At 38.5% G+C, this 22,005-nt stretch overlaps 1 protein-coding gene across 1 annotated transcript in view; it reads left to right on the top strand.

The window, feature by feature from the left end:
• FHIT (fragile histidine triad diadenosine triphosphatase) overlaps nucleotides 1–22,005 on the top strand; it is a 1,408,108-nt gene that overhangs the window by 385,778 nt on the left and 1,000,325 nt on the right. The window contains exon 3 of the mRNA XM_054595571.1: nucleotides 2,374–2,445. The gene's annotated coding sequence lies outside the window, so the exon portion shown is untranslated. The remainder of the gene's footprint in view (nucleotides 1–2,373; nucleotides 2,446–22,005) is intronic.

Genomic DNA, 22,005 nt, shown 5'->3' with positions numbered 1-22,005 from the left:
AAAGTATCAACCATATTGTTCCCTTGTTTCTAGAAAATTAAACAAGCCTTTAGAAAGGTTGAAAAGGTGTCCATGGCGCACTCTCAGTTTACTTTGTAAATGTGTATTCCCTCTTCCTGTGGTTCCAGAGGCACTGGCATGTGCTCAAGTTGACGGCTACTGGTGTCTTTCTGGTGTCTCCTCATTAAGGGCTTGGTGTCTTTCCAAATGACAGGTGGTTCCCTCTGCTGGTTGAACTTAAATTCAGCCTTCTAAGCTGAGCCACCCTGGGAGGAATCACCATCAGCCTCACTGATTATTAAAACATGGTTTTGACTTTCATCCTCAAAAAACTAACCATCTGTGACCAGTTGAAATGCAGTCAAGAACGGGTGATGGCCTTCCTTGCTCCCTCCCGCCCTCCTTCCCTCCCTCCCTCCTCCCTCCCTCCAACTCCCTGCCAGAGCTCTGACCTTGACTCCTAGCACTCACCTCTCCCTGCTGCAGGCACACTGGCCTCCGGCTCTGCTCTTTTTGTAACACCAAGCATCCTCCTGCCTTGGACCTTTGCATCTTTTGTTCCTTCTGTGTGGGACTTACTTTATCCAGAGCCATCTTCTACATATCATTGTGGTCTTTCCTGAAATGTTACCTTCTCAGTGAGATCTTTCCTGATCTCCTTGCTTAAAAATGTTACATTTTTCCCCAAACTCACTATATTACTTTGCTAGGGCTGCCATAACGAAGAGCTGCAACTCAGGTGACTTAGGACCACAGAAATTTATTATTTCACAGTTCTGGAAGTCTGAAAGCCATGCACCCTCTGAAACCTGAAGGACGTCCTTTCCTGCCTCCCCCTGGCTTCTGCGGGGTGCCAGCAGCTCTTGGCCTTCCTTGGCCTGCAGCTGTATAACTTGTCTCTGCCTTGGTCATCACGTGGTGCTCCCCATGTGTGTGTCTGTTGTCACATGGCCACCTTCTTATAAGGATACCAGTCTTATTGGAGTAGGAGCTGGTTCTGCTCCTCACCTTAAGTAATTATGTCTGTTACGATCCTATTTCCAAAAAAGGTCACATTCTGAGGTACTGATTGTTAGGACTTCAGTGTTTCTTTCTGCAGGGGGAAAGGGCCATAATTCCACTTGTACCATTCCTCATCATTTCCCATCATGCTGTGTTTCTCCAGAATGTGTAACACTATTTGACCAATCATGAATTTTACATTTTTATTAAGTTTATTGTCTGTCTTCCCAACCAAAAAGGAGGGGCATCAGGAAGATTGAATTTCGAGTTATGTTCACTACTGTAGACAGTGGTTCCTGACACCTTAGCAGAAACTCAATAAATATTTTCTGAATAAATGATTATCTGTGTTCAGTTATTGTACTGAGCAGACCATACAGCATGATATGGACAAAAAAACATTAGATAAAGAAAGAAAATAATTACCTGTAAACAAAAATCCAAGGAAATGAACAGATGCTTATAATTATGATATCCTTATTTCAAAGAAGGTCATATGAAGAAAGCAGAAGTAGAGGTCAGAGCAGAGGGGCTGACCAGCAGAGGGTTATAGTGTACATTGTCATCAAGTGTTTTATGGGTAGTGAGGTCTCTCTAGCCTCCTTGTCACTTCTTGTAACTTGCAGTTAACCCTGAAAATAAGGTGGGCACAGGGGTCTCACTTTGCCTGAACATCTAATGTGTTCCAGGAACTAGAACTGTGCTTGGTACTAATTCTTATTTTTTTAAAAATTCATCCTCTTGGTAGATATACCCCTCAGATATCATCGTGCCCATGTGACAGAGGTGGGAAGTGTGTGAGATACAAAGATAGTAAATGCATTACTAAGGATTCAAACTCAGGCCAAAACTCATGTTCCTTCCATTGGCAGATTTCCTCAGAGTCTTGTGGACATCACGGTTTCAGAGAAGAGGCAAGTAAAGTGACCCACAAAATACTGTTTACACGGATGATTTGGCACGAACCACTTCAAAACCAGAGTATTTTTCCTACCAGACTCATGGGTCACCCTCATCTTTTTGCAAAATAGAAAGTTCCAGGGCCAGGACTGCTGAGCTCCTGAGGTTGGTCAAATAATGCAGGCAGAACAGTCCTAGGGTAGAATGAGGAGATGGAGTGTCGAAGCACCGTCTACCCCTTCCTGTATGTGATCTTGTGTGAGTCACTTAAGCCACTTTTGAACTACAATCTCTCTTATGCAGAGTAACGGTAATGCCTACAGAAACCATACTAGCAGCTTTATTCTATCCTTTTAACAACACCAGTGCGGTCAGCTAACTCAGTATTCGTGGTCAATGTTCCTAATGAAGGTTTACCTAGAAGCTTTCAGATCAATCCTGAAATCTCTGGATCTCTTGTTTTTGGTGTAGGTATCCCAAACCACCTGCCTGCCGAGACCCTACGTAAAAGCCTTGCATATCCTGCCACTGAGCGCTGCAGAGGTAACAGTCGTTGGAGAGGTAGTGTTTACTTAATTTTAAATAGTTTGTTATAATTGACCTACTATGGGCATCCTTATAATAGTACATATAAAATAGAACTTTTAAAATTATAAAATGTCGGGCTCAATTCCCTTTGAGAATTTACCCTCTCTTGACTTCTATTTGTAGCTGCCATTTTAAAATTGGGGTATAAATGTTATGTCAGTTAAATAAAGGAGTGATGACTTCATTTTTTAAAGAAAGCATTATCGTTTTTTTCCCTGTGAAATGTAGCTTAACTGTTACCTGATTGACGTGCTATTATATTATTCTCACCCCACCAGACAATTACACATGTTTAATAATTTTTATGTGTAAAAAGCAAGGTTAAACATTACACAGTCAGGTTTGTTATGCTTTGCACGGCTTTGAGAATTCTCGTGGAATCAAAATGAAATTAGTAGCAGCAGGAGGGTGTTTCTGATATGAAACATATCTCATAAAATGGCACGGTACTGTTACTGGTCAGAGTTAAGTCCTAGTGACATACATTAGGACCAATGAAGGATACATCTTGTCTTGAAGGGAGGGCAAAATAGTCACTTATCTATCTTCATATGTCTTTGAATAGTTGCACTGGCTTTCTTGAGTATGCATTTAAAAAAATAGCAAGAAAGGAGGAAAAAAGAGCTAATGTGATAAAATTTCCCCAGCATGTTGTCCGTGGAATGTACTCCTTTAACCTCTCCTAGAGCTCATGGGGGGGTGGGGGGGCGGTGTGTGTGTGTGTGTGTGTGTGTGTGTGTGTGTGTGTGTGTATTTTTTTCACTCCTCTCTTTTTCTGTCACCCCCTCTCATTTTTACTCCCTTAAAAATAGTTCCCATTAAGAGGTCTTGACAAACAATTTAACATATTTAATAAATACAGATGTTGAAAAGCTCCATGTGCCAAAACACAAAGATACTATGTATATTCATTTTGTTGCTGCAGGCAAGACCCTGGCTCGGGTTTCCACTTTATGTTGTCTGTCTGCTAACTGCTGACTCTTCCTTCCTTTCGGTTTCATTCCATAGTCACTTGAAACCCATGGTTTAGGCAGGATTGCCCCTGAAGTTTGTAGGGCTGTGAGACACTGCAGCATCTTCTAGATTAGAAGCACTCCTGAATGCAGGTGTGGTGGGATGAGGCCGGCATCTTCACTTCATAAAGTGCCCAATTCCTCTCTGGTGAGTCACCTGCCCGATTAGAGTTTATCTAGAAAACAGAGGTTCAGGGTCAGTAAATGAGGTGAAATGGAGCACTGGTATTACATGCCTCTTTACTATGAGTCTTTGCACGGAATCATTTGATCCTTGTTATTGCTGTGGTTAGTGCTTTTAAGCCATTAAGCAAGGCTTTCTCTTTTCTATTTTTTCAACGGGAAAGCTATCAATATAAAATATGTATCTAAAAGAGGGGCATTTTAATGTAAGTAATTAATGGAAAGAGGAATTGTAGAATATAACTTCAAGTGTTAGAATCTTCACTTATCCCTCCTTGCTTGGAAAGAGTTCCCTTTTTATTTCTAAAATAAAGGGCATGTGCTTCCTAATGCCAGATACACACTCTTTGCTGCTTATCCTCTTATCAGGTGACTGACTTGGATTCCTGGTTTTTGCTGTGTGATCTCAGTTAACTCACTTAACATCTCTGAATTCTGGTCTTGTCCTTCATAACAGGAGGCTAATTATAGGATCTCCTGGAATGGTTATTAAGGATTAAATGACAATTCAGGTAAAATGATTAGCAAAGTGTCTGGCATATAAACCCCCTAAAGAATTGGTAGTCATAGGAATATTATTAGAAGGAAATGTGCACTTACCAACTCTGTGTTTGTATTTAAGGATAGTATTTTTAACATTCTACTTCTCTTAGGATATTACCTTGCAGTTTTCAATGAAGTAGGATATAGAGATATCCTAGAACAAAAAAAAAATAAGGTAAAATAAATAACATGACAATATTTCATGTAAATAACCTTTGGTAACCATGATCCTGTACGAGCGTCATTGCTTTCAGATGAAATGCTGCCAGTTTAGTAGCAAGACCTAATTGCTGTTTTATCATTTAACTTTACGCCATGCTTTCATTCTTTCTGAATCTTTTCACATGCTTGGCAAGATGATCAACAAAACTCTGAGTCTGACTTAAATTTCTACTTGAAACCAAAACCAAGTATCACTGGATGAAGTTATGGGTACAGGGTAAGAACTTTGAGTCGAGGAACTAGGAGAAGCAAAGGAATGTTTTTGAAACGTTTTTTCTTCTTTTCACTTCTAGTTTGACTTTACTGAACCTGACATTCTCACAGGTGACAACAATGAAGTATGAGGGGAAAAAAACTACCTGACAGCATTAGGTAGTACAAATAAGCAGGAAGATTATAGAGGGGAATTGAAATTCAACACTTGGAAGCAGGGATCAGTGCAGAGTGAGTTCCCCATTTTACAACTATGAGACTAAAGACAGGCTAAAGTTAACATGACATGGGATGGCTAACTCCAGTAGAAAGCCCACAGTCTTTTTGGTTTGTAAACCCAAAGAGCAGAGTTCAAGGTAACCACCAACACTGGAAAATGAAGCTAGAATCCTGGAAATGAGGGAGGCAGACAGGGGAAGTTCACAGTTCTCTGTGTAAACGCTGCCCACATTTTTGACTGACCCTTGAAGCACAGATGCAAGGAGGAGACACACACTAGCACAGCTGAAGATGCAAGAACTGAAATGAGATTTGAGCTGCCAACCAATAGATATTCTTCAATTTGAGTGTAACAGAGTTAATTGCCCACTAAAAAAATAAATCAGTGTTCCTCAAAGATCTTTAATAGGCTCCATACCAAAATATTAATATTCATACATTCACATGATACAACCCAAAATCACATAACATAGGAAGAACCAAGAAAATGTAAACCCTTCTGAACTGAAAAAGCAATCATCTGGGACTAATTCCGTGGTCATCCAGAAGTGTGATTTAGCAAAGATTTTAAAGAAGCTATTATAACCATACTCAATGAAGGACAGAAAAATACATTCACGGTGAATAAAAACATAGCAACTAAAAACACAAAAAGAACCACATGATAATTCTACAACTGAAGAATATATTTGAAATACAAATTCACTGAGTGGACTTATATCAGAAGTAACGGAGGAAGATGTCAGTGAACCTAAAGATAGATCAGTAGAAATTTTCTTTCTAAAGAAAAAAAAGATTTAAAATACTGAACAGAAAAAACAGTAAGCAAAGGAAGCTTCAGGGGCCTGTGTAACAAAAATAAAAATGCATAACATATGTGTCAATGGATTCTCAGAAGGAGAGGAGAAAGAGAATGGGACAAAAATATTTGAAGAAATAATGACTAAAAATTTTCAAATCCAGTGAGGTGCATAAATTTATAGATCTAGAAACTCCACGAACCCCATACATAATACATTTGAAGAAAACCATGCCTGGGCTCATCATATTCAAACTTGTGGATACCAATAATAGAGAGGAAATCTTGATAGTAGCCAGAGAAAAATGACATGTTACCTTTCAGGGAACAATGCTTTAAGTGTGCACTGACTTCTAAAAAGAAAATACAGAGGCCAGAAAAAGTGAAGCAGTTTTTAAAGTACAGAGGAAATAACCTGTTAAACACCCAGAAATCTATGTATAGTGAAAATATCCTTTGAGGATAAATGCAAATTAAAGACATTTTCAGATCAAACTAAGAATTCATTGCCAATAGATCTGCACCACCAGAAATGCTAAAGGAAGTCATTCAGGTAAAGTGAGATAAAACGGAAGCTTAAATCTTCAGGAAGGAATGAAGACTGTCAGCGATGGTAAATATGAAAATATTTTTTCATCTTAGTACCTTTAAAATACATAGAGCCTTTATTTTTAAAATCCTCATCTGAGGATATGTTTGTTGATTTGAGAGAGAGAGGAAGGGGAAAAGAGCAAGAGAGAGAAACATCAATGTGAGAGAGAAACATTGATTAGTTGCCTCCCATATGCTCCCTGACCAGGAATTGAACCCATGATGTTGATATGTGCCCTGACCAGGAATAGAACCCACAGACTTTTGTTGTATGGAATGATGCTCCAACCAACTCAGGTGACTGGCCATAGAACTTTTTAAGGAAAAAATTGTAACACTGCTTTATGGTATTTATAATATACTATGTATAGATGCAATACATTGGACATTTCTAGTATAAAGAATGATAAATGGACTTATATACTTTCAAGATTTTCACAGTGTAAATATACTGTGAAAGGTCAAGATGTATATATGTTTTATTCCTTAAAAGAGCCACTAAAATTACAATAGATAAAATAGAATACTAACTTAAACAAAATTAAAGTACACAATGAAGACAAACAGGAAACAAATAATAAAATTGTAGTCCTCTATGCAACCATATCAGTAATTATATGACTATGTCCTTTACTTAATATTCAGTGTTTATCAGAATTGATTAAATAGAACTACAACTATATTCTATTAAGAGACAACTCTTGTATTTAAGATAGAGATAAATTTAAATTGATGGAAAAGAAATAGCATGGAAGCAACATAAGAAATCTAGAGTGGTTATATTAATATCACACAAACTTTAAGACAAAAAGTATTATCAAAGATAAAGAAGAGCATGTCAAATAAAAAAAAAGCGTCATCCATTAAGATGACATAAGAATTATAAAATGAGGGTATGTATCCAATTCCAAGTAAGATCATTTGAAGTATTTTGTAGTCCAGACTTTTTTGAGGACTAACTCAACTATGAGTCAAGAGACATCACTTTGAGCTAACAAACATTTAATAAAATCAACAACTATTTAATAAAATGTGTGGAATCAAAGTTCAATACAAGTGAGAAAAAGAATAGTTGGAGAGTATGGATATCTGTATGCCTCGCTGCTATAAGTATGTCATTACACAATATTGTGCAATGCATCTTTTCTTCATATAATGCATTGTATATGTTTGAGCACCTCCCATCATCCAGGATCAAGCGAGTTTAGTTTAATTCCTCAAACAGAGTTCATATTTAATCCAGGTACCAGAACAGCTATTCAGTCCATTCTGTTTGATGCCCTCACCATACTAGTTAAAAATCTTGAATATCACCCCTTCTTACACACAATAGTTATACTAGTTAGACATATTTCCTTCATTTGTCAGTAGAAGAATAAGAGATGCAGAGAGGTTGAATATGTTGCCCAATGTCATATAATGGGTGCATCGCAGAGCCAGCCTTCAAATTCAAGTTTGCAAAGCGTCCTCCACTGCACTACACCATTTCTTCTGAGAAAACATCACTGACTCATTGTTATTAATGTATGCACTGGATACTCTGTTGTATGAATTATGAACCTGCAAACTTCGCATGTGTGTATTCTTGATAGATTTCTGTATTTCCAGTAGACATGTTTACAGTAAGAACTTAGAGATTGCTGATAACTCCCAGGTCACCGTGTGCCCTGTGACATGAAAGAAGGGCAGCAAATGTGAATCTTGGCTCAGCCTGGAGCAGAATTTTACATCAGTGCAGGGAGTTCAGAGGGAAAAATGATCTCTAAGTGATGTATAAGAGTTTTGCATTTGAGTTTTACTACTTCTAATTGATAGAATTGCATTTATATCTTAAAGGGTCAATATTTCAGACTTTTCAACTGTTACTGAATGTTATTGCAGATATTCTCTCTGAACCTTCACAACAATGTTAAGAAATAGAAATTATCCCCATTTTAGAAATAAGCACAACAGAGATTTCATACTTTCTCCTTTTAAATAGAAGGCTAATATGTTTGCTCCTCTCCATGACATTGGACCCAGACAATAAGGTATGTCTTCACTGGATTTGCTTGTGAGAACCTTTATGTAATTTCCATAACATATGTGAGGGTCCCTAGCCTAGAATTAGGTGAAACAAATCCTGGTCATTTTTCCCTTACTAGCCAGCTAAGAAATCTCTACTTCATTTGTGGTGGTATATAGCCAATTTAAAATAAGATTAATAAATTATAAATAGGAAGTTTGGAAACCAGTCCTCTTACCACAGCTACTAATATAGTTGCAAATACACATTCAACACAAAAATTCACTCTGAATTTTCTGGTAGTCAGAGCAAAGAGAGGGATACAAGAGGTTTCCTGTCAGAAAATTTTCATGTGATCTCTCAGATCTCTTCCTGTTTTATAAAAATGGGGTGATAACATCTACCTTTTAGAATCTTGATAGGTTTAAATGCAACCACATTGGTGCATATATGTTAGCGTATTTTTTTTCCTTCTTACATAACTCTAAGGTTTATGGTAGAAATCTCAGGAAAGTCAGACGGTAACTTTTTGTTAAAACTCCACACTCTGAACTTTGTGGGTCAACTTATTTAAGTACCTCTATGTTGTCAGAAACTGTGAGAAACATTTTACAGTCTTTCCATACAAAGTAGATGTTATTGTCCATGTTGTATAAATTAGGCAACTCAGCTCTCCAGAAGTGATGTGCCTTGGCCAAGGCCATATAATGGTTGCAGTCAGAATTTGAACCGCTCTCTATCTGTCACCAAAACCCATGTTTTTTCCAGTATGCTACACTGCTTCTAAAATATTAAATAACTTAACAATTTAGACACTCTTTCCAAGAATCATTCCAGGTCATAAAGCAGCAATTGTGAAGAATCAGCACATACCAGGTTAGAATTTGTGTTATGTGAAATCAGCAACGGAGCCATGACTTAGGAGGCTCCACATAAACCCTGACAACATCAGAGAACCTTTAAATATTTGTATTTTGTGTTTGTGCTTTGCTTTTAAGAAATAATTTCTTTGTCAAGACTTGAGGACTTGGAGAGTGACAGAGAATAAGGTCACCCCAGGACCACCAGTGACAGCTTTGCCAATAAATTGGAATGTTCCTCAACTGTAAAGCTTATGTAATAGAAAGAACCCACCCTCCCCAAAAAACCTTTTTATTAATGTGTAGTGCTCTCTTATCAGTTTGAAACAAGCAAATTGTCACCCTGCTGATTACCATGCATACAGTATATACTCATTAAATCATGCACTGTGGGTTCTTCAGGTTGTCAAACTGTTTAATTGAAAAAATGTCTAGTGTTGCTCTTATGGGAAAAAGGCAGAAATCAAAGGGCTGGAGAGCTTACTCTTAATATTTCAGAGTTTGCATTTAACTGCAGCTAGAAATTGTTCTGTTTTATAGTTTTGATTAAGAGACTATTCCTTCTGCATCTTTTTCGTTTTGTTTGTAATTCAAACACTGTAATTATAATGGAGTTGCTTTTATAATAGAGCTAGTTAATCATTCTGCCAGCACATGAAAACCAAAGGGCAGGGCTCTTTTGTTTTTTTTTTTTTTTCTTTTCTTTTCTTTTCTTTTTTTTTTTTTTGGTGCTGAAACCATGAGGCCCATTTGGGTGTGCTGGGGCTAACACAAACTGGGAATATGGGTCTGGGTGAGTTTTAGTTTTGCTCAATCTCTGCTGCAGTGTTTTTATTGTATGATCTTTAGGCCTTATCAGCATTCAGGGGTGCTGAAAGAGGTAACATCCTTAGGCTATCTGTGTCACTTGATTTGTTTATATGGTAGCTTTAAAAAATACGAATGCCCAAGCTCCCTCCTAGACAAAATACATCAGAATCTTTGAAAGTAACTGTTTTAAACGCTAATTGATTCTAATGGGACTGGGGTTGAGACTGGCCTAAATTGACTTAGGTTGTCCAGGATTTTAATGCAAGACAAATTTGGCAGCTGTTATCATCAACCAATGTTTTCTGAAGGGTTATAAACCCTTTAGAGTTTTAGAAGATTAAAATTCTGTTTTTTCGGCTCTATTTAGATCTATTAAGTGAGATTCTTTGGAGATTGGGCCCCAGGAACCTCCATTTTATTCAAGATTCTTATGCACTAAGGTGTGAAAATTTGCTAGAAAAGCAAAGTGATCTTTATAAGTGAAGTTGGGTGGAACTTCAGAGAAAAGTACACAAATCACAGTAAAATTGGAGCAGGCTTTTTTTTTTTTTTAATAGTTGGAATTTCGGTACATTCATTTGGGCAAAAGGGGATCATGTGTGGTTACAATAGCATCAGCTTTATTTTTGGGACGCACCCCTGAATGCCATATGAGATACAGGAATGGGTCACGCATTCCATAGCTTCTTTAACCTTTGGATACCTGGGCCTAAATGTAACCAAACAAACCAGGGCCACATAGCACCTTGACACATGACCCAACAATTAATGTGGAAGGAAACATGTTTTTATTTACAGGATTCCAACCTCAGGGGTAGGGGCTCAGAGTACTCCTGCTCAGAGCTCTGTTCTTCCCTGAAACCCAGTACTTCCCCTGCTCCGCAAAAGGCTATAAGCCAAAACCATGCCCAGAAGTTCCCCATATCCTTATGTGCTGGTGGTGCAGGCATATCTCCATCCTCTTTGGAATGTGCTCTTTGGGTTTCAGAGTCACCATCCTCTCGCAGCAGCTCTCTCCTTCAGGGACTAGGGTACGTTGTTTCAGCCTTTATGTAGTTCTTCAGAGAAACATATGTCGCGTTACACTGGATCATAGTGGGGTCTGGGGAGGCACATGTTCCAAGAGAGTGGCTTCTCTGTTCATCCTTCAGAGAAACAGAATTTTGTAGCTCAGCATTCCTGGTCACAGTTCAGCTCCAAATACCTCCCACAAATCTCTGCTTGGTTAGGCAGGTCCCCACATAGTGCCGTCAGGTGTGACGTGGTCTTCTTCTTACTCCAGACTTCATAGCGGGGCCCTCTCCTATACTTTTTCCTCTATACCACATGGCTACTTCTTTACTACAGACCACATGGCAGCTTCCCTGTTTTTCTCTCAGCCTGCTTTTATTTTAAATTCTTGGCCTGGAACTTCCTATCTGACTTTACATCTGGCCCCTCCTATGATGTGCTCTTTGCTAGTTCCCCCATATCTTTTATGTTCTTTTGGCTGCTATCTTTAGTCATGGCAAGAGTTCCCCATGACACAGGGCATCTGACTTCCCTGGCTATGTCATGAGTCACTACACGCTTTTAAGGACATGTACACCTTTTGCTGTGGGCAGCAGAGCTCTTCCCTTTAGGGAAGACACAACTATTAACTTGCCATTGTTATGCAAAGCATCTTAAATGCCCTATCATCCACTCCCAATTACCCCAATTAAAGTGTGTGGGGAATATGCTCTGCTGTTTTCTGAGCACCCCACTTCCTGCTCTGCAACCTGTTTACATAAGGACTAGGGCCATTGTGTTTTCAAGGGCCTTGCAAAATATAGAGAACTAAAAGAGAAAGAAAATTATTTTGGCTTCAATATGTGGAGATCTTACAGAATCAGAACGTATAGATATTTAATGGAATGTCAACAAAATGGAACATTATGTTTTTCTTATTAATTACAAGGTTTAGTAATTATAGAAAGTCTACATTTAGAGACATGATATGAATTAACTTTTCTCACTCCTTAAGAATTTCTGAAAATACATGGGAGTATTGAGAAATTTTAGGCAATTTAAAAATTAAACGAAATTATATGTAACCAAATAATTTCAAATGTAAAAGTACAAAAATATTTTCAAAGATTTCACATTTGACAATTGTTTAGTGTAATATATCTCACATAACATGGGGTTAAGTCTCCCAAAGAAAATGTTCCTAGTGTCTAGGAAGGTCAGTATGTGTACACCAAAACATACTTCAAAAATTATTTAGTTGTCCTGAGCTTCATTGTCATTGACAAGGCTATCAAAATATACCTAAGAAAACTTCTACAGATGCAACTGAAGCTAAACTTAGCATTATTGCTTATTTTCCCTCCTTTAAAAAAAAAAGCCAAAAAGATAGAAAAAAAAACATATTTTTAGTTAGATAGTGCACTACCTTTAGAAGTACATCACTTACAAAACAGTTGGGACTTTAATGAGCATCAGATGAGACAGACAAGGCACATTACCCACTATGCTTCTTACTTAGGAAATTACCCCTAAGAAATTGTAATAATAGCAGTGAAAAAACACATAACTAGAATAGAAAACATAGAAGTAGAAGACACTGGAGATTCAGTCTCTGAGGTCAGCTGATAATTAAATATATCTTTTTTGAATATTCTATGCCATATTCATACTTTGGATATGATTGCATATAAAGTCCGCAGTTTCAGGATTCTTCTGATCCGTAGCTTATGATTCCTTAAGGTACACCTTCCTCTTTTCTTAACCCCCTTTTTTGTTTGTTTTGTAAAACTTGCCATAGCTGTTTGTTGGTTTACTTTCCTTTTGACTGTCTCCTCCCCTAGAATACAATCTCCAAGAAAGAGTGAGTTAACGGCTATTCTTCACTAAATCAATCATGGGAAGAAGGGATGACAACTGATCACTTTGTCTTTGCCAGAAATGATCAGTCAGAGTGGCATGCTATTAAGAACAATGTTACAAATGCTTAACTGGTCAGAAAATATTTCAGAACATCTGTCTTAAAGAAAACAAAACAAAACAAAACATAGGATTCTATAACACAAATTCATTAATAAATGAGTAGTGGGAGGAAAGCTAAATTTGAGTTTCACCTAGAGCTCTCTTACCTCCCCCAGCACTCAAAAGAAAAAAAAAAAAAGCCTCCCAGATCAACTTTTTAAGGTAAATAATAAGACTTTGAAATGAATAAAATGGTTAATTTTCACTTGAAAATGACTACTTTATACTTCTGGAGAGATGCCTGGACATTTCTTGGCAATACTTCAACTTATTAATTATTTAGAAGGATGATTGACTGGAGAATGGAAGTGGAGCTAATAGCCTCTCATTTTCCTCTTTATTATTTCAGACAAATTGGTAAGTCATGGTGAAGGTGTGGGATGCTTCCGGGTCAACTGGCTAGAAGCTTTGGATTCAAAATGGAGGGAGATATTTGATCTCTCTAAGGTGTTGACCCCCCTCCTCCCCACCCATAGAGCTGAAGGACATTGTAATGTGCTGCTGCTGATGCTTAGCACTGTTATGATGATCCTAGCGAAGTCTATGTGAGCTACTGGAAACTCTTCCTGTGACTCTGCTGGGTGACTCTGCTGGTTTGGATCCAACACAATACCAACCTTAAGTGTTCAAAAATCTGGCAAGAGAGACATATATGCCTGTAAATCATTATTCTACCAAGTAAAAAAAAAATGTTAAGTGTTTTAAGAGAGGAATATGAACACAGTCCACTGGAGCCATCAGCTTATGAGGTAAAGTGAGGGATCGGCCTCATTTGGAATTAGTGATTTGTAGCAATGTAAGAAAGTCTAACTATCTAGTATAAATGGTATGTACCGTTCACAGCAATTAAAATTAGAAAATGAAGAAAAGAATGATGGGATGAGAATCTGGTTTTGATTTTCAGGGCTACATCAAGCTCCACATCTGTATTCAAAAAGAAAGGATTCAGATAAATTGTCTTTTACAAGGACTGAAGTGAGACTCATCCTGGAAAGTCCACAGGGTTTTAGCTGGAAGTTTCCACTTGTTCTTGAGAGATTGTGGCTTTAACAGAAGCCAGTGTTATTGTGGCTGCTGCCAGGGATGCTGATCTTCTACCTGTAAGGGAGGCGTGGCTGAGCCCCCTAACTGAATCTCACTCATTCTCAAGAGAGGTGGGGTTTTTTCATCTAAGTAAAACAGTTGTGTATGTCGTGCCAGACCTGCTTCCACTGGTTGAAGTTTTTGCTAATATAATCAGGGCCTGAATACCAGGACTCACTTCAAGAAACAAAGGATTATGCATGCTCTCCCCCTCCCTCCAATCTCCTGTGGATTTAAGTAAGTTCTGGAATATTTATGTCTTGAGTGTTTGTTATGGACTGAGTTTCATTCCTCCAAAATACAACGAGACTGTAGTTGGAGACAGGGCCTTTAAAGAAGTAATAAAAATTGAATGAGGTCAGAAGGGTGGGACCCTAATCCAATGTGACTGGTGTCCTTATAAAGACAGGAAAAAATACCTGGGATGCATGCAAACAGAGAGAAGACCATGAACAGAGCAGGAAGATAGCCTTCTGCAAGCCAAGGAGAGAGTTTTAAGGAGAAGCCAAATCTGCTGACAGACTGATCTTGGACTTTCACTCTCCCGAACTGTTAAGAATATATTCCTGTTGTTTGGGTCATCCAGCATGTAGTATTTTGTCATGGTAGCCCTAGGGGACTTAAATAGTTAGTGACAAATCCCCCTATTGGGTTTGATTTGTGAGCCTAAGTCAATGAAAGACAAGCTAAGTTGAACTCTTAATTTGAGCCAAAGAAACTATGAATGTCTTTAAGAAATTATTTCCATGTCCTTATCATTATGTAGTGTCCAGCATAAGTATAGTGTAGAATTATTCATTTATGCAGAGCAATATTTTCACTCAACCATCTACTTATTCAACAAGTATTCACGGAGTGCCCACTAATGCCAGTTATTCACAGATTATACTCAGAAGGAGCTGTCAGTCTAGAAGAGGAAATATAACAGGCACATAAAATACTGTCATTTATTCACAGAAATGCCAACGATGTGCCAAGAGTGAAGGGATTCATTGCCAGTTGGAATGGCAGGGAAGATTCCCTGAAGAGGTGGCACAGAAGGATGGGATTTGGTTGTGCAAGGATGGGCAGTGGGGAAGGACAGTTGAAGAGGGGACGGAATGGTGAGCAAAGGCTGGGAGATAGAAACAATGGGAAGTTTATGGGGGAGGGGGGATGCAGACTTTGACTGAAATGCAGAGTATGCGAAGGGAAGTTTCCTTTTATAAGGCTGTGCTATTTCAGACTTAAAGAGCTTCTTTAATAAAGGAGTGATGATTCCTAGACATTATTTTATGTAAGTTATTAATTAACTCATTCATACTCATGGTGACCCCACAAGGCAGTTGCTCATATTATCCCAAATTATAGATGGGGAAACCGAGGTATAACTGGATTAAATTACTTGCCAATTACTAGTTTAGGGTGGGGCTGGGATTTGAACCTAGGCATCTGGCTTCAGTGCTCTTGCTTACAAAGGAGACTTGAGCATCTAAACCAAAGACTGTGGGGAAGTACTGTGTATCAATAGATTTGCAGATGGAGTGAGGAGCAGAGCTTCAAGATAGTGGACAACTTGTATTTCCTTGAGAAAAACAGGCAGAGCCCCTGCCTCCAATAACCACGAGGGGGATCGCAGTGCCCTTGGCCACCTTCTTTTAAGTTAGCCATGTTTGCAGACATTCGTGGAGATAAATTGTCGGTACAAGGAAACAAAAGTGTTTTTCAGGCGATTTGCTGCCATGGTTAGCCTAGGACAGGGTTATGAAAGGAGCTTTTCTGCCGCCGCTGCCTTCCGGGGTTACATTCTTAGTGAAGCTACTGCCTCAAAATGGAGCTTGTTAGGTGGTGTCATCCCAGGGTGGCAATTAGTTGCATGTGTTTGGTTGGGTGCCAGCCCCTGGGGCGCCAGACGTCAGTGGGGGAGCCGCTGTTTGTCATGAATTAGTCTTTAAATAAAAGCAAGTTTTTAAAATGGAGCATGCTAATTTGAGTTTTGCTAACCCCGTCTGAAGAAGGCTTGGCCTGTTCGGTGCCAGCTGGCTGAGTTGGCATTCAGCGAGAAACTGGGTCCCTACCAAAAGTCACATTGCTCCCCCTGCCCCTTCGAGAGCAAAATGGCATCGAGGAGCTGGTTGGCACTGAGAAACAAGGTGAAACAAGGGGCAGGGACTACTTAGTAATCGGATGATTAAAGGAAATTGGGCTGCCATGGTATTCCCGCTTCTCTCACCACCGTAGGAAGGAAAGTCTTCCCCCGCCCCCTCCCCGCGTTTCCCTCCTTTCGGACTCCGTCCTCAGCCACCATTCAGTGACTTTTCGACATAAAAGGCTTCCTCATCCAAATGCTTATACACTGCACCTTTTATACTCTTCCAAGTCATATTTAAGGGATTATCACTGCAGCTTTTACTTCCCCTAGAAAGAGCTGAATGAGCGTGAATAGGGCGGAAGAATCTTCAGTGAGAAAGCGTCCCCCACCCCAAAATGCTCACAAAACCCCTAATCACGATGGAAGAATGCCATCCTGTTTTGGGCAGCTCCTGGCTACAAATGCGCTAATTAACAATTACTGGACATATAGGCGATCATTACAGGAGTCCTATTGCACACACAAGTGCTGGTAATAGAATGAGATGTACAAACGGGCCCTGGTTGCCTTCACTGGGCGCTTTTTCACATTAAGAGCCACCCCTCCCATCAGGGTTTTGGTTCTTGAAACTCAGCACTTGGCCCACTGAGTGCTGATGAAAGATTTGTTTTCTTAAACTTTCTAGGTGGATAATCTGATCATGAGAATTGGCAACAGTGATGCATTCAACTGAAAATCAGTGAAAACAGGAACTATCCCTTTGTTCTTTATTTATTTGTTTTGTTTTGCAAACATCCCATTGTCTTCAAATGGGATTGCTCTCTCAGTGTTGGGGAGAGGAGCCTTATACAGAGGCAAGATAGAAAAGGAATTTAAATAAGCTGTACATTTGTTCTGAAGATGCAGGAAAAACAGAAGCTTTTTTTCATAGGAATGTATTTGTGCAGCAGATTGCTGAGACATAGGAGTTGCTGTGGATACTAATGTAGTATACATTAAGTTTCCTGAAGTAAGTATTTTTTAACCTGCTTGTGTAATGCTGGTGCCTCTGTTCTTCTGAATGAAGCATATTAAGTTCACTAATAAACTAACACCCTGTTCCTAAGAGCCTTAGCCTGGAAGCCTTCTTAACAGGAGAGGAATTTGTTTTGGGTTTTTTTTGTTTTTTCAAGTAGCAGGGCAAAATTTTTTTTTTTCATTTAATTTATTTTCTTTATTTTTTCAAATACATTTGTCTCTGCCTTCCCCTCACCACCTTCCCCTGGTAGCAAGGCAAAATTGACAATGAAGGACATTTTGAACACTTGAGTACTGTAAATAGTTGTTAAAGCAAGGCATTCTGCAGTTTGTTTTTTTAAATGCTCGTTCAGTATTTGGGGGTTTCGGCAGGACGATGTGCTGCTTTTAAGAATAGGAGCTGATAATGAGCTCGTGGAGCCTTTAATTTGTGATATATCTGACAACGTTATGGTGGATCTGATGTGGGATGCACATGATTATGTCTGCAAGCTGAAAATAAACCAGCTGAAGTTTGTTCTGAAAACATTCTGAGAACACCCTCTCGTTAGTGGCCCACGGCTTGATCAGCGTCTGGTAAACTAATATCGTCATTTTTTACCATTTTTATAGTCATTTTACCATTTTTCCCATGAAAGTTAGTACAAATCATTAATGATTCCAGCAGCCATTTGTGGTCTTCTCTTGTCTAGAATACACCAATTATCACAAAATTATTTCTAGTAATAACATGATTGAATGTTAGTAAGCTGACTGTAACTTGTTGGCAGAAATTCTTTCATAATGACAATGGCTTGTGCATCTGAGTCCTTGCTGGGCTCTGTTAATTAAACAAGAAGGTTGGATATTATATGTTTCCAACCCTCATGAACAACACTTCTTAATTATTGTGGGAATTGAAGGCAATGTGCTGTCTTGCAAATTTGTTTCCTTGTGGGAACCTGTCACTTTTCTTGGGGGAAGGAATCCCTGTTTGCCATTTATAATGGCATTCAGGGACCACTTTGCAATATGTGCACCTTACAGTCATCACCAGTGTAAAGAGCCTATTAGGGTTCATCTTTGTTCTCATTATAGATAATATCTGAGCTTTTTAATGAAACATTCCACATATAATTATCAGCAAAGAATGAAATAATGCCACCAATGTCAGTGACCCTAAGAAAGATACAGAGAGCCAGATACTGCTAGATTGATAAATATCATTTTTCTTTTACCTAATATTGATCTGTAAGGCCCCATGCCCTGCATGACTGAAAATGCGTATAAGGCAGACAGTCAAAAACATAAAAGAGGAGCAGCAGAAAGGACAGCTATAGCTCCGATAATTCTTAGGAGTAGGACAGATTAGCCATATTCTCCAAAGATCTAGGGGAACTAATTAATATATTAGATACTTCCTATGGCCCACTTCATATCCTCAGCTCACTTTTTTACTTTGGCCATGCCTGTGGAAAAAACTTAGGGCAGGTGTGACCTGAAGCCTCTTGCCGAGCAGCATTGGGTATCCCCATTTTCTGCTCCAGAGCTTCTCCGACACCTAGGTGGGGGACTGGCACCCTGGACGAGCAAGAACACCATGAACCATGGCATAACCGCTGCCCGGTAGGGGTGGGAAGTGGTAAATAAATACCCTCCTCCTCCACGTCTTGTTCAAATAATTTTGAAGCACATTCTACATGTACATATGAAGTACATAAGGTTTCTCAGAGAGTTCCAAAAAGATTGAGCCCCAGTTGCCCATAGTAGTGATCAGCTTGAGAATACATCCTTATATTGTATTTCTTGCCATAGAGGATGCTGTCGATGCCCCACCAAGATCAACTTCACTAGGTCAGCACACCCATACCCCAGCTGCTTAAAGTGTTGCATGCTAAAGTCTCACAAATGAATGCTTCTCAAGAGAATTACCCTCTACTGAGAGGAGCCACTTTCTCCACTTTTGACTAAGGACATTCATAGTCAATGACTAGCTGAAGGTGTCAAGGTGGGACTCCTCTATGGTGCCATTCATATTCCAGAACTCCTCGTGGGATCGGGTTGAAGCTAGACTTCAGGTGAAGCCATGGATTTTCCTGTTTTCTTCTTTGGTCCACCCTGCTCCCTCATTTCTTCACAGCTTTCTCTTGAGGGCACACGTTCAATCAATTACTTGCACAAGAATGCCCATCTCAGTCTCTGCTTCTGGGGAGCCTAATTTAACATGCCCTTCTTTCTTTCTCTCTCTCACTAGTACCCTAAACTTGTTGTCTAGGGTCCTTTCCTAAAATATGTGCTTTTAAACCTTGTCTTAGGCTCTGTTTTCCAGGGTCAGGTGTTGTAGTAGGGTCGGGAACCCTGTCTGCAGCAAATGATATCCATATGTTTTATTCACTCTGCTGGATTAAGCACCATAAGGTTATACAAAAGTGAGTTATTCAGACAATAAATGTAGAAGTTGAGAAACCTATTATGTGGGGCTAAAGAATATCTATAACTTGGTGGAACAAGCATATTTCTGAGAGAAACATTTGAAAGGCAGAGGGAGGGTGGAATGAAGTTTAGCTTGGAGAGACAGAAGGAATAAAGGTTCTGAGCACACTTGAAAATCATTAGTTCAAGGGACCCTGACATTACCACGCCTGAGGGGATATAGGCTTTATGCTGAAGGGGATGGATATGACCAGAATGTGCTTTCATTTACTTGCTCCATAAGTATCTTTTCAATAACTACCACTTCCAGACATCATCGTGGGTGCTGGAAGTTTAAGCAAAATAGAAGTTGTCCCTGCTCTGAAAGAACTTTCAGAATAGTAAATACATAAATAAACAGAAAAACACATTTGGTTACAAGTTTTTTTCTAAGGTTCCAAAGGAAATGAAGAGGGTGTAATGTCAGAAAATAACAAAGGTCACATACAGGGTTCAGTAAAAGTAGGTTTACAGTTGTGAGCACACAAAACAGAGCTTATTTTGCATTTTTATTTATTAATTATTTTATTATTTATTTGTATTATGACTGTAAACCTACTTTTGCCCACCCCTGTATGTTAGATCGGGTAGACCAGGAAGTCTTCTCTGAGAAGTTGATGTTTAAGCAGAGCCCTAAAGAATAGAAAGAAGTCAGCCTTGCAGAGGAGGGTGGTGCAAGGAGGAACAAGTCAGCTACAGTGATGCAAAGGTCCTGAGGCAAGAAATACCTCAATGTATTAGAAGTACAAAAAAAGGCCAGTGTGCCTATACAGTACTGGATGAGAAGGGAGTGCGCAAGGCAGGTAGGAATGAGCAGGATTTTAGAGGGCATCGAATGCTATTTTATTCTGAATGTGATATATGGAAATGAAATGGAATGGAGTGGAAAGCAATTGAAAGGCTTTAAGGACAGAAGGGATAGTTTCCAATTTATATTTAAAATATTACTCTGTTGTGTGGAAAATAGGTTGGGGGTGGAGAGAGAAGAATAGATGAGGGGAGAGCAATAGACAAGCTGGTGCAATAGTCCATATGAAAAATGGTGATCACTAGTCTAGAGTAGAGCTAATGGAAGTGAAGTAGAATATACTAAAACATAATTCAAGACCGCAGAGACTCAATCTCTTGATCACTGTTTTACCCAGGCCTGCACCTGAGGCTTGTGGGGCTCAGGGCAGGGACACAAATGGAGGATGCACACCACCTATCTAAACATTTAGAAGTTATAAATCCAGCTAATAAACTGTTAAAAATGTTTTTTATCCTTCTATCATGACAATATAACATTTTAATAACAAAATGTAAAAGTGTAGGTAGAGCTATGATTTTTAAATGACTGAAAATTGGCAAAATATCAAAGACAACCAAATTTGATTATTACTGCACAAGTTCTATTATTTGGCTTATGATAGTTGGATGATTTTTTAAAAGACAGAAATAATTCATAGATTATTACATATTTATTCCAAATAAGTTATTTCGTTAATCTTAACTTTAGTAAAATAATTAATGTTATAATCAACTTTTTAAAAACGTAATTTGTTTCTATAGACAGTAATAATCTAAGGTTTTGGGGTCATATCTAGCCACACACATTTCTTCACATGTTATCTGTAGTTCCTTTTGTCCTACAGGGCAGAAGTAAACAGTTGCAACAGCTCAAAGTGTTTACTCTCTGGTCCTTTACAGAAAAAGTTTGCTGACTCCTGATCTAAAGAATTAAAAACTAAACTGCACTTTTATATTCACAGTGTGTAAAATTTGAATATAGTTTCATTAAGCATATAAATTACAAAAATTAGAAAAGTTAAAATTAAGTTTTGAGTGTTTCAAAAAAGTTATAATTTTTATAAAAATTCAAAATTATTTATTAGAATTAAAAGTCAAAATGCAGAATATATTAACCAATATAAAAATTTTTAAGTCAATTAAAATGCTGAATTTAATTTTTTCATTTTTTCACATTTTAATTAAATCTTATTAATATTTTTATGAAGATAAAATGATTTCCAGTTTTGTGCTTAATGTCTGTTTACCAATATAAAGAATTGATATCTGATTTTATACAAGTTAATGTTGTGACCTACCTGTGTTTAGATTTTAGGAGAGCATGTATTATTTAATATTGAAAAATGTGCCTAAGACATTATGTGCAAAAGTTGTGAACGCTGCTGGAATTTGTGAGACCTCTGAAACTATGAAATGGCACCAGAAGATTCTGATGAAAGGAAATAGATGTGCAGCATATAGGTTTTTTTTGTTTGTTTTTGTTTTTTGTTTTGTTTTGTTTTGTTTTTGCGAGAATCTGTTGCACTCATGCTGTTTGAGAGGGAGGATCTGACAAATTATTTTGTCCATCTCTCACTTAAGCCCTTGCACTGCCCACACCGCAGAACAGTGTGCATCTCTGTTGTCTACAGTTTTGC

The sequence above is a fragment of the Pteronotus mesoamericanus genome, unplaced genomic scaffold (genome assembly GCF_021234165.1).
Source record: "Pteronotus mesoamericanus isolate MK-2021 breed Mesoamerican mustached bat unplaced genomic scaffold, CSHL_Meso_final scaffold_54, whole genome shotgun sequence".
Classification (NCBI taxonomy): Eukaryota; Metazoa; Chordata; class Mammalia; order Chiroptera; family Mormoopidae; genus Pteronotus; species Pteronotus mesoamericanus.
Note: the sequence above shows the minus strand (reverse complement) of the source record. Positions and strands in the feature narration are given on the sequence as shown.